At 38.8% G+C, this 13,852-nt stretch overlaps 1 protein-coding gene across 4 annotated transcripts in view; it reads left to right on the forward strand.

Moving 5' to 3' along the window:
- Window positions 1-13,852, forward strand: part of RGS7BP (regulator of G protein signaling 7 binding protein) — a 56,029-nt gene that overhangs the window by 25,642 nt on the left and 16,535 nt on the right. The window lies entirely within an intron of this gene.

Here is a 13,852-nt window from a genome sequence, read left to right on the forward strand (position 1 = left end):
GACTAAGTTGGACTGCTGTAATGCACTCTGTTTTATGCATATCTTGGAACCTGCAGTTGGCATTTATTAATTAAAAAGTGGTTGCTTATAAAGCCATAATTAAGTCAACCTTTCCTGTTACTTGAAGGGCACCACAAAACTTTGGGTAGAAAAAAATAGTTGGGACTGTAACCCTCTTTTTAATGGTGTCTTGAGGCTTTAAGTGCAAAGGTTGCGATAAACAAAAGTAGAAGGCATGTTTGGCCTTCAGGCTGGGCTTTTTTGCACTCTTTTCTAAGAATTGATAAACCGCCACCCCCCCCCCCTTATTTTTTTAAATGTCCCAATTATGATGTAAACCTAATGGTATAAATTATGTGGAACATCTTTATAGCTGAAATTATATAAAATCTTTCAGCCTTTCCAACAAACACTTTTTTAAAAAATTAGATAAGTAAATTTTATCCAGTATTTGCTTTGAAGTCTGTTTATTACAGTAAGTTTTTTGTCTTGTTTGCAATTTCCTTTTTTTTAATTGCTAAAACTAAGGGGAAGGATTTTTTTCCAGCTCATACAGTTCCCTTTTATTAATTGTATTGTTCTAAAAATCAAGGCATTTGAATCTGCTTGATCCTGTGCCATAATTTAGATTAAATCTGTTATGTTTTCATTTCTGCTAATGTGTTGGAATTTAATAATCATACAAATACTTATAACCATTTATGGTAAAGTAACATACAAGAGAGTCATTAATGCTATTTCTGCACTGTAGCTTTCTCCTGTGTGTAAGTTGGCTAGTGTTGGCCCCTTGAGGTAGGCCATGTCAAGAAACGCAGAGATTCCAAGAATGCTACTTATTGTAGCAGTGTCTATTTCAAGAACCTTTCAAGAACCTTTCTGGAAGCCTTTCCAGAATCTTCACTCTGCCTCTTTTGAAGGACAACAAAGTCCTGGCAGAGCCGAGTTTCTATCCCCCGCTGTCTATTTTCCCAGGACTGAATAACTATTTCTACTCTCCCACCCTCTTCTCAAGACCAAAGTTAAATCGTTTACAGCTGGAGATGAAAGTTGTTTAAGAAACCCCTTTACAGATTTCATCTCCAACCTTCACTTTGGTTACAGGCAGTGGTGGGATTCCAAATCGTTTCCTATCAGTTCTATGAGAGAGCGCTTTGTGCATGCGCCTAACACGTGCTTTGCGTGTGCGCGCAGCACTCAAAGGCAACCCATGATGTCAGCGCTGATGAACTGAGCTGTTTTTTAGCTCAGCTGAGGCACAGCAATCTGCTCTATCGCGCAAATCAGCTGAGCTAAAAAACAAGAGAATATAGGACAGGGAACAGTGGGGGTGGGAGGGCAGGGCCAACCAGAGGTGTGTTTGCCGGTCTTACAAACTACTCAAAATTTCCACTACCAGTTTTCCTGAACTGACTGAATACCACCTCTGGTTACAGGTATGGCTTGAAGTTCTGTTGGAATTTGTTCACCCTGGGCCCTGAATGGTGGATGCTCTGCTTCTTGATTCTACCTGAATTGGAAAAGAAAAACCAAGACAGATCCATCATTACACTGTTCCATCAGTGAATGTACGAAAAGTTTTTTACTTTCCAGTAATAAACTTGGGAAAAAAATAAAAGGGCGATGTGCAGTGATGGTGAAGAGGGCAAGGACACTTTCTACTAGAGGCCACAATAGTCATTTGGAACCGAGGAATTACTAACAAAATAACTGAAAAGTAGCACATGGCATTGGACAGGATAAGAAAGCAAGACCTAAAAACAAGGATAAGATTGGAATAAGGAATTTACCGTATTTTTCGAAGTATAAGATGCACTGAAGTATAAGACGCGCTGAAGTATAAGACACACCTAGCTTTTGGGAAGGAAAACAAGGGAGGAAAATCTGCTTCTGCCTCCCAGCAATTTGCCTCCTTGCAACAAACATCAAACAGTACAGACAATATACATTGTTTATGGTATTACATTTCAGACTATACTTGTACATATGCTGTTAAAATTGATGTGGCTTTCTGGAAGTATAGTTATTCTCTGCTATTTAAAAGGAGATACAATAGCACTGGGCCTCTTCAGATCAAGCTTCTTCATTTTTGTTAAGTTGTCTAGAACAATAATAAAGCAGTCTTTAAAAAGTAAGTCTAATGCTTTGAACATTCTATAGGCATTCATAGTTATTGACTTACCTCCTTGCAGCAAACAGTCTGATTAGCATAAGAAAAAAAAATTTGCCTAGTGCAGCAAACAGCAAGTTTCACTTTCAATTTCAGCAGGGACCTCCCGATCATCAGCTGTTTCAGGTTGTAGGGATTGTCATAGCCTATTGCCGCCTCTGCAAGCCCCATTTTCCCTGTTTGCTGCAAGGAGGTAAATTGCTGGGAGTCCAAAAGGTGGGTGGGGCTACATTCAGTGTATAAGACGCACCCAAATTCCCCCCTCTTTCCCCCCCCTCTTTAGGGGGGAAAAGGTGCGTCTTATACTCCGAAAAATACGGTATAACAAGAGATTAGATGAGAATGAAGTTGTGTATTTTTCCACTCCTTAAATGAAGAGTGGCTCTTGTTTGCACTGGGCTAAGCCCAGTTCCTTTGATTGAGGTTGATGTTCTGTAGTGGAAGAATTAAAGAAGAGTCTTCCAGCATTTGAAAAGACCTCTAGCCTTGTAAAATGAATTTACCTTGCTGAGTCTCAAACTGTATGTGCCTGACAAATGGCAAGGGAAATATCTTTTTTTATTTGCTTGCTTTTTTTTAATTATACTCTGAAAATGACACATTCATTAATCTAACACAACAAGATTTTAGAAAGGAGTCTAAATTGAAAGCATTGGGCTCTGGCTGCAGTCCACTTTCCATTTATTCATGTGTAAGCCTATTGAAGTTAATGGGAGTGTTTCAGAATAAATGGTTTTTGGTTGATAGCCCAGATCATTTAAGGCTTTTTTTTCCTACAGCAACAATCCATTTTTCATCTTAAGTCAGTAAACAATGGTAATGTTACCCTATTGTACCTTAAGTACCATGAACAAAATTATTATGACAAATTTTATAAGTTTTGAATCCAGAAAGTAAGAAACATACCTATCAAGATGCTCACCATAGGTATGAATGTGATACGTGTATATGCATTAAATTCATATTTCTTTGATTTTATCCTACCCTGGACTTAAGTCAATATCTAAAAAATTGCCAGATTGTTCCTAAATCCTGGAATTAGATCCAGACTTGCTTAGCAACAATTGCCTCTTTTCTTTACATTTAAGATTTCACTGCATCTGTTAGCATTCCTCTACAAGACAAAAACTAGAAATTAGTAACTTCCGTTAGTAATCTATCCAGTATTGCATCTGGGTAAACTCTAGAAATTAATAAAATGGGTATCAGAGACTGTTTGATAATTTCTAGTGTATTTTTCCTAGCTCATTTTCTTTTTATTTAAATATTCCACTATAAGAAGGTTGCAATTAATGACAAAAACAGAAAAAAGGACACACATTTACTGCATTTTCTTTTTTCCCCTTTTAATAGCACTTAGCAATAGCACTTAGACTTATATACTGTTTCATAGTGCTTACAACCCCCTCTTCTAAGCAGTTTACAGAGCATATTGCCCCGAACAATCTGGGTCCTCATTTTACCTGCCTTGGAAGGATGGAAGGCTGAGTCAACCCTGAGCCTGGTGGGATTGAACTGCCAAACTGCAGGCAACCAGTAGGCAGTAGAAGTAGCCTGCAGTACTACATTCTAACCACTGTGCCACTGAGGCTGTGTGTTCGCTTTTCAGGGAATCCTCTGAACCATTGGAATACATTTTGTCTGTTTTGCCATTATAAACTATTAAATATATGGTAGAAAATTATTGCGGGGCAATAATATAAACACTAATACTTATCAGTGAAAAATAATAAGTTTGTTTCTACATTGCTGCTCTGTGGTTGGAGCATAATGATAATGTAGGTCACATCTTCAAACAAGAAGTGGTGACATCTAAAGCGCCTGGCTAGCTAAGAACAGAATAGCCTTTTTGCGTGGCTTAAGTGGACTTTTAACCTATAGTACTTGCTTTGTTTTTCACTTTTCTTGTGGGAGATATTAATAGGCTCATTTAGAAAAGTGGACATGAAATGGTGGGGAAAGGCTACTTGGAGACAGGTTTAGGGGTGAAATGCTACAGGTTTGGATTGGTTCACCCGAACCGATAGTAAAAAATGCTACTGGTTCGGGCGAACCGGTATTTTCGATGAACAAATTGCGTGGCACAGTGGATTCCCCCCCCCACACTGTTCTAGTTACCTTTGCAGGCGTGCTCGGTAGCAGGCTCCGCCCACCCGCTCGGACATTATCATGTCCATTTTTGACACTCTGCGCATGCACGGAAAGTCCTGCGCATGCACGGACATGGCTCGTGCACTCACATTTGCAAAATGGTAGCGAAGGTAAGTAGATTTCATCCCTGGACAGGTGTGTTTAAAAAGGCAAATGCAAAAAGGATGTACACATCACTTCACAGAAAGCATGTTTAGTTCATCACCTGTTTTCAGAACTGTATGTGTACTTTCACATAAATGTTTCACACAACAATCTCTTCTTGTCCCAGACTTCCAGCCTTTTAGATTTAAGCAGCCTAATTTAGGGGGAAAATAAGACTTCTTAGTTTTGTCTTTGCTAGACTTTGAAAGTTTGCTCATCTACTACAGCTCACTCAGAGAACTTTGTGTACTTTCATAAACCTGCATGTCTCTAAAATGTGGACCAAAATTTTAATTTTCATTATGTTAACATCCTCTGTTGAAAGTAAATATGGAAAGGTTCCATCAATACTGAAGGCTTGAAAATTGTTAGCAATTTATTGGGGTTTTTTTGTCAGTGTCCCAAGTTTAAACATTTTGAGAAGAAACTCCTGGTTTGTTTAAGGGGAAGGGTGATGAAGCACATGATAACATGTGCCTCTTTGGATAATATTCAAGGGGACATCAAGATAATGTTCACTATTGTTTCAATTTATAATGGCAGCTCATGAAATAGGGCACACAAAATCATGATTTTATATTCTGTACACTTGCATTTTCTTTATGCATTGTTCCTAGTAGAAAACAAATCATGTGCTATGTGTTGTGTTATTGTAAACAAAACTCTGATTTTAACAAAACGAATAAATAAAGACATCTAGAAGCATCTTCATTCCATTTGTGTTAATTGAGATGAGTTGGCCACCTGTCTGCTTTTCTTCTCTATTCTATGCTAATTTAAGATTATTGTATATAATCTTAAGAGTGTCATTGTGATACAACCCGCTCCCCCTTTAGAATGTCATTTTTCTTATCCAGCTGCACTATATTCAGCATTTTTAAGCTATTTGTTTTGGAGATCTTAAAAGACTGCAGAGATTTATTTATTGGCTTAGTAAGCCCTGAGGGATCATACTTGTATAGGCTGAACATGCAGGCTGAACTTTTTTACTTAAATTATGTTTAACCTTCTCTTCCTTTACTATACAGAGTTTCCCCTCCTCTTTCTGCTGTTTTTATTTTAAACAACTTTCTTGCTTGAGCAAAATTTCTCAGCAAGCAAATGAAGGAGTTAAAGTTCAGATTTCTGTTAAGTGATGTGTACAGATTGGTTGAAGGGGGAAAAAAACCCCTGGGTTAAAAGAAGAAATAGAGGGGTAGTTTTTCTGTGGGCCACAAAATATTTGTTATTCCTGACTTTATGTTTGCCCCTATGAAAATTATGGTTGCTACTATTCTCATATAAGAATATTTTCCTGAAGTGAACTATAAAAGGTAAGTGAACTATAAAAATATTTCATGTGTAATTCAATCTGCAATTTGACTGCAGTGCTGGAAATTACAAAAAAAATAATTGTATGGACACGTCTACAAAGTCACTAGGAATTGACCAAAACTGATGTTATGATATTGATCTTGAAAACTGTTTGTGAGAAGGAGGTCGGTAGGTGGTAGGTGGGTGGGAGGGTGGGTGGGTGGGTGGGTGGGTGGGTGGGTAGGTAGGAAGGAAGGAAGGAAGGAAGGAAGGAAGGAAGGAAGGAAGGAAGGAAGGAAGGAAGGAAATGTTCCACCCAGAGAGTCTTATGGGGGGCATGCTGGCAAAAGGCATCAAAGCCCAAAACCTTTTTTATCTGCATCACAGAAGTACATAAAAGAGGTAGCTTCAACTAGGCATCTTTCCTTCTCTGACACTGCCTTCCTCTCCTTTCCCCCCTTGAAGATTCCCCTGGTTTTCACACCATTGCTGAACATCTCTGAGGTCCCCATTAAGCAAAAGTAGTGGATCAGTAGATTGTCGGTGGCAATATGCAGGAACAAAGAATATGCTATAATTTCTGATGCAATTCAGAATTGGCTAAAATTCTTTTCCCCAGTATAATCTACTTCTCCCACTCCCTCTTTTTCAGTGCATTTTTCTTTGTTTATAAGGCAGGTTATAAATTCAGTAAGTTTAGATTTCTAAGGGCACCCAGAATTGATGCTGAGTTGAATTACCTTAGACTCTAAATATAAACAAGTAGGCTTATCAACAGGATCACAGTTGATTTGTTAAAAAAAAGGCTGCATCTCATTAAAAGACTGAAGCTAACAATCAGGTGGTAGATGTGGGCCCAACTAGTCCATATTACTAGCTATGCAAGCAGGTTCCTGCTGCTTCTGCTAGATTTGGATATCTATATCCTCTCCTCAAATATGAATGTAGAAATGAATATTTCTCTTATTCTGTATTAACGGACAATATGAAAACAGTGTTTACTAGGAGTCAGTAAATAATATAATGTTCTTCAGGAGTTAAGTGAAGCTTATAAATTGCTTTCAGACTTGTTTTACTGGAGTAAAGGTAGCGTTATTAGTGTTTTTTAAATGTGGAAGTGTTGTCAAGTGTATTGAATATATTTATTATTTTAACGTCTTGGCATTTCTAAAAATTGCGTCCCAGAGGCTTATTTTCATGACAGTTAATAGCTATACCCTAAATTCCAGCAAAAGTCAAGAAAGAATTATGTAGGCAGCTTGTTGTGCATTTTCTGCGTAGCAATTCTAAATGTCAAAAAAATTTCTCTTAGGAAGTTATGCAGCTAGAGAGAGGGGAAATGCTTCTAGAGCTCTTGAATGCATGTTTTTACACTGGCTAGGGTGATTTTAGTGGATCTTATACATTAAAAGCAGCACAAGTTACACATGCAGATATTTATCTTCTTTTCAGGTCCTACTCATTTACTTTGTTTATGTCAGCCCCCCCCCCCCCCCCAAGTACAAAGACAGATACATGGAGTTATTTCTGAGTAGTTTCCTTTGTTGTTCCTCACCTATAGACCAAAGTCTTACCAAACTAAAACAACTATTTGCATGATTATATCCATTCTCTGAGAGTTGCTAGGGAGGAATCGTTTTTCCCGTCTTCCACCTGACCAAACATTCCATACTTTTCTTCCTCTTTGACCTCTGGAATGCAGCCCCCCCCACCTGGGAATCCAGTCTACATTCCATCCCTGTTCGTGAAGAATTCACATGAATTCATTTAGCATTTTAGAAGTTTCACAGTGCTCAATTGTGTCTGCAGGACAAGGGTCAAGATAGTACACAGGTGTCAAACTCACCGCATCTCGTTGCCATCCTGTTTTGCAACATTTTTCCCATTTGTGGAACTGAGGTGGGCCTGGCCTGCGCGTCCCGCATCCGGCCTGCAGGCCTTTAGTTTAATATCCCTGAAATAGAGGTGCAATTGAAGCCCTTCCCCTTTCTATGTGTATGACTTATAAAAGAGAGGGTTTGCAATCACATGATCCCACCCACCATCTTGATTTTTTGTTGCCCATCCCCCATGCTGCTAACCATAGTTCAGAGCCTGAGAATTCCTAGTGTAATCTCTTAAATGCTCCGTGTATGTGCTGCTGCTTAAAGATCAGAAGTAAAAAAAGCCAATTAGAATAACAATTCATGGTTGCAAACATATTAAACATTTATAATGTATATTGTTTCCAGAACAATTTGATTGCTATTACACTTCTTTTTCTTAAAATCTCAATTGTATCAGTAGTAAGAGTTAATTCTAGGTTTTTTAGTGCTACAGATTCAAGAGATAGAATCCTGCTATGAAGTATATGCTAATTCAATATCTAACCAGAATATATCCACAAAAGGGACCTTTATAGCCTAGTAAGTTAAATAAATAAATAATCTCTAAAATAGTATAAAGTGAATGAAACATCTAAGGTTGCCAAGGGAACTGATTGTGTTTAAAGGGAATACAGTCAGGGAACCAAAACGTGTCAGATTATTTTTGCATCATACTCCCCAAGGGAATCTAAAAATGTAATTCAGGTTAAATCTTAACACTCTAATTATATCAAGTTAATATATTAAACATATGTACCAAACATATTCCCCTTTCCTTTTTAGGGAAAAAATTCCCAAGAAAAATGACTGCTCTTTTTTTTTATGAAAGATACAACATTCCTGGAAATTTGTATTGAAAACCAAATCAAAACAAAGAAATTATTCAGATTGCTTCTGTTTCTTGCTTGTCCATACAAAAAGAAGTAAAATGATGGTGATGTTAACAAACAGACAATATCACCAGTTCACTGTTGAAAATCAGGTTTAAGTTTGTCTTTTCAAAGTTGTGTCCTATCTTGATCATCTTTGTGCATAAAAAGGTTCGTGTTTATTGATGCCTTAATAAATTCCAATTACGGGTGATATAACCAAGCCATTCACATGTTTCGTTTTCTTCTCAGAGGGACTAAAAGAGTTTCTTTCAGACTAGTTCCAGAACTTCTGCAAATGTTATATCTTTACATGTCCATACTACAAGTGAAACTCGAAAAATTAGAATATCGTGCAAAAATTCATTTATTTCATTTATTTATGCAACTTAAAAGGTGAAACTAATATATGAGATAGACTCATTACATGGAAAGCAAGATAGTTCAAGCTGTGATTTGTCATAATTGTGATGATTATGGCTTACAGCTCATGAAAACCCCAAATCCACAATCTCAGAAAATTAGAATATTGTGAAAAGGTGCAATATTCTAGACTCAAAGTGTCCCACTCTAATCAGCTAATTAAGCCATAACACCTGCAAAGGGTTCCTGAGTCTTTAAATGGTCTCTGTCTGGTTCAGTAGGAATCGCAATCATGGGAAAGACTGCTGACCTGACAGTTGTACAGAAAACCATCATTGACACCCTCCATAAGGAGGGAAAGCCTCAAAAGGTAATTGCAAAAGAAGTTGGACATTCCCAAAATGCTGTATCAAAGCACATTAATAGAAAGTTATGTGGAAGGGAAAAGTGTGGAAGAAAAAGGTGCACAAGCAGCAGGAATGATCGCAGGCTGGAGAGGATTGTCAGGAAAAGGCCATTCAAAAGTGTTGGGGACTTTCACAAGGAGTGGACTGAGGCTGGCGTCAGTGCATCAAGAGACACCACACACAGACGGATCCTGGACATGGGCTTCAAATATCGTATTCTTCTTGTCAAACTGCTCCTGAACAACAAACAACGTCAGAAGCCTGGGCTAAAGAAAAACAGACCTGATCCAGTGCTTGAAGTCCAGTGTGACGTTTCCACAGTCTGTGTTGATTTGGGGAGCCATGTCATCTGCTGGTGTTGGTCCACTGTGCTTCATTAAGTCCAGGGTCAACGCAGCCATCTACCAGGAGATTTTGGAGTACTTCATGCTTCCTTCCTTTAGTGTCATTGTAGCGTCAAACAGTCGTTAAAGGAATGGTCATAAATCGAGGCTTACCTGATCCAGATTTTCATGCGTAGATCCAAAGGTAAAGATGTGGCAAGGCTGAAGCCGCAAGAAACAAGATAAATGTTGAAAGAGGAAACAAGGCTTGTGGTCGTGTTTGTCTCTCAAAGATGACAAGAAGAGATACATGCTACAAGTGCTCCTGAGAGAGAAAGTGAGAGGCTAATAGTAAAACTGTCCACTCCTTGCATTTGTATGGAATTTGTGCATCAGACACAGAAGGCATTGTTATGGCCCGCCAGCGTAGATGGCAGCAGATTCGGACAGTGAGGAGGTTGGGAAGGAACATGGGCCAATCCTGGAGTTTGGGGAAGACTCTGATGAGGGCTCTGTGCCAGAGGCAGAGAAGGGACCAGAGCTGTATACCAGTTATCAACTGCCTTCGGAATCAGACATCAGTGAGGCAGACGAACAGCTGGAGCCTGTTCCCAGTGTGCACATACACAGAGTTGCCAGACAAAGGGAACAGCTAAAGAATAGGCATTGACTTGGGAGTAAGACCACAGGTGAACGATGAATGGCCCCTCCCAGAGGAAATAAAAGAGGAGCGAAAGGGGAGTGGAGTTTCCAGGAGATCATTAGTTTGGTTAATTGGTTCATGACTATCCGAGACTCCTTGCCAAGTTTTGTAGATATCGGCCTGTCAGCCAGATAAGGTCTGTGACTGTAAATCTTCCCTTGAAAGACGTTGCTGGATGTGAATGAGCAGAATTCACAGTAAATGAATAAAAGGTTGTTTTTTTTCCTCAGGACAAGGATTTTGCTTCATGCTCTTGGGAAGCCTAGGTCAGAACAGGCACCTAGGCAGGGCCAGCATTCCAAGAAGCCTCCCAGATATTAGAAGGAAACGAGGAAACCATGAGGATGCAATGAAAAGATGGAGGACAGCAGCATACAGGTCCAAGCTTGTGAAGAAGAACTCATTCTCCTCAGTTTCAGAATGAATTCCAGGGCCTGAAGAAGAGTATTTCACAGGTTCTGCCAAAGAAAGGATTTCTTCTTCTGCCTAAGAAAAAACAAATTTAGCATTCATAATTGAGAAATGTGTACATTGTTGTATCTCACTTACCACTCCTATTTTAAAATGAGGTCACATATTCAAATTGCTATCATCAGCTGTTAAGTAGTTGTCAGTGATCGTTATATTTTGGCTTTCAGTTTCCTTGATTTAAAAAATTCTTACGATTTTATTTTAATTTAACAGAAAATGCTACCATTCATAGGATAATTATCTTTTCAAAATGTCCACTTGGGTATACAGCAAGCTACCATATACAAAAGCATAGTTTTGCCTATTTAATCAGTGTGTAGAAAGTAGCCTAATATTGTCTAATGTGACTAATGGAGTCCTTCCAAAGTCTTGGACAGTTTTTTCCCTTTACTTGCTTCCTACTAACTGGATATGCAGTAGATGGTCCAAAGGCCTTTTCCTCCCAAGACATGTGTTCTACTTCTGGGAATCTGTATAACGTTTTCCTAGAATTCATGGAATGAAATACAGCACTGAAATTCTTACACTGGGATTTTCCACTCTATTCTCTCCTTTGCAGATGTCCACCTTGGATTTTGAGGACATTAAGAAAAAAAATGTGTGCCCTGTGAGCTAGTAATAAATGCATTTATAACCTTGTCTGAACACCTCATTAACCATAATCTAATTCATAACATCCTTATTATTTTCACTTCGGCTCCAGGACTTTGTCCAAATTAAATTTCTTTTAACTTTCCAGAAAGAGGGGGCTTCTTTGTTCTTTAAAGCATTGATTCCTTCCAAAAGGATTTTGGTACACATAGGCCAGGAATGTCAAATTCAAGGCCCGTGGGCCGGATCCAGGCTGTTGGTGCTTAGATCTGGCCCATGGAGCCAACCTGGAAACAGTGAAGGACTAGCCTGCGGTGCCTCTACCAGCGAAAACAGAACTCGGAAGCCTATTTTTGCTGGCAGAGTGCTCAAGCCACTACAGGCGCCCCTGACACAAGTGACGTCATGCTGGCCATGCTCCCCTGCCCCCCCCCAGGTCAAACCCAATCCTGATGCAGCTCTCAATGAAGTCGAGTTTGACACCCCTTACACAGGCAATTGATAGAAACTCAACCCTGCATTCTGTAACAATAGAATCTTCAAAAATTCAACTAGATAAATTGCAGATAGGAAAGTAATATCAAAGGCACCTATTCCATTTTACATAATGATTATGTCTGGCTGGAGAATCACTGTCTACTGTGCCTTGTCAGCTCCTGTCCTTATGATAGATTGGGGTAATTTAAGATAGAAAAATCTCTTACGAATAAGGGCAATAATACTAATTCAGAAATAGTATTTTGAAATTGCAAGTATTGCAATTCCTCTTTGATTCCTCTTTTTTCTTTTTTAGAAAATTATTGCTTTGAGATGTCATATTCTGTACAATTAATTTTATTTCTTATTTGTGTAATTCTATATAGAGTCACCAATTTTTCAAAGACAACCCTGAGCAATGTACTATAAAAATAATAACATGATTCATAAAATCTGTATTCAAAATAATGCCTATAACACAAGCCATGGGTCAGAAAACCAATTGCCCTTCAAATTACTGTGACAAAACAATTAGAAGATGGGGCTGATTTTAACATCTCCCAGCCCAAATGCGGGTGGGAAGATTCAGACCTTCAATGCTTTGTGAAAGGCCAATGAAGTCAGGGTCATCTGGCTCTCTGGGGTAATGTTGATCTATGTGATAGGCATAGCAACAGAGCTTTGAGAGATACTGGGTCATGCTTCTAATTTCTCTTGGCCTAATGAAATGTTTATTTAATGTTTTGGTTAAAAATAAATATGGCTGCAATCCAGAACCCTGTACACGTGGCTATTTTCCCATCATTCACATAGTGTATTTCCCACATGAATAAAGAAGAAAAATGTCCTGTGCTCAGAGAACTATATTCTGTATAACTATCAAGCTTTTTGAATAGAAGTCGGTAGATTATTATCTTTCCCTTTCGCAATCTCTCAAAATGTGAAATGTCTTTTATTGTTGAATATTTGGTTCACATATAATACTAACCCATTATTTCAATTGATTTAGGCTTAGTGGTATATGCAAATCAGGGCATTATTGTTCAACAGCTAGGATTTTAAAATGACTTAGAATACAGGTCATCCTTGATTAATAACCACTAATTCAGTGACCATTAGAAATTTTAACTGAACAAGTGGTACTTCCAATTGGTCTTCATTGCTGGTTTGGAAATACAAGGTTGCAATGTACTACAGTGGCAGTATTACCATTTGCAAAGTCTGGGTAAGATAACAAGATCCTCATGTGACCTGCTTAACAATGTTGCACAATTTAACGATAGCTGGAACTGCTATTACTAAGCAGCACCATCATATCGTTTTGCACTTTACAACTGTCAATAGTGGTGGAAATTATGGTCCCAATTACCATAATTAAATTTGTATTTGTATTTATTATACTTGTATGCCGCCCTATTCCAAGGGGGACTCAGGGCGGCGAACAAACACATGGGGAAGGAGGCAATACAAAAACAAATGAGACAAACAGGATACAAAGACAAATTAAAAACTACACAACAATCAGCAATTCGAGTGGGGCTGGGAACTCATTAGCCCCGGGCCTGCCGGAACAGCCAGGTCTTGACGGCTTTGCGGAAAGCCTGAAGGGTGGTGAGGGTCCGAATCTCCACGGGGAGATCGTTCCAGAGGGCCGGAGCAGCCACAGAAAAGGCCCTCCCCTGGGGGGTCGACAGTCGACATTGACTAGCTGATGGTATCCGGAGGAGGCCTAATCTGTGGGATCTGATTGGTCGAAGGGAGGTAATTGGCAGGAGGCGGCCTCTCAAGTACCCAGGTCTGATACCATGTAGGGCTTTAAAAGTAAATCAGGTGTATACCAAGTGATTATAATTAACTTCATAATGTGCGGTGCAACATCTCAGTACCTTCCATAGTAAGTGCTACTAAGGGTCACCGCACAACTTTGTTTCGATTTTCAATCAATCATACTGTTTAATTTTATTTGAACCTAATAATTAATATAGAATTGTTGTCTTTCTCACAACCCATAGTTAATTTCAAAACATG

Source organism: Thamnophis sirtalis, unplaced genomic scaffold, assembly GCF_051295495.1.
Source record: "Thamnophis sirtalis isolate CommonGarterSnake01/CBP01778 unplaced genomic scaffold, rThaSir2_p1.2 scaffold_5, whole genome shotgun sequence".
Lineage (NCBI taxonomy): Eukaryota > Metazoa > Chordata > Lepidosauria > Squamata > Natricidae > Thamnophis > Thamnophis sirtalis.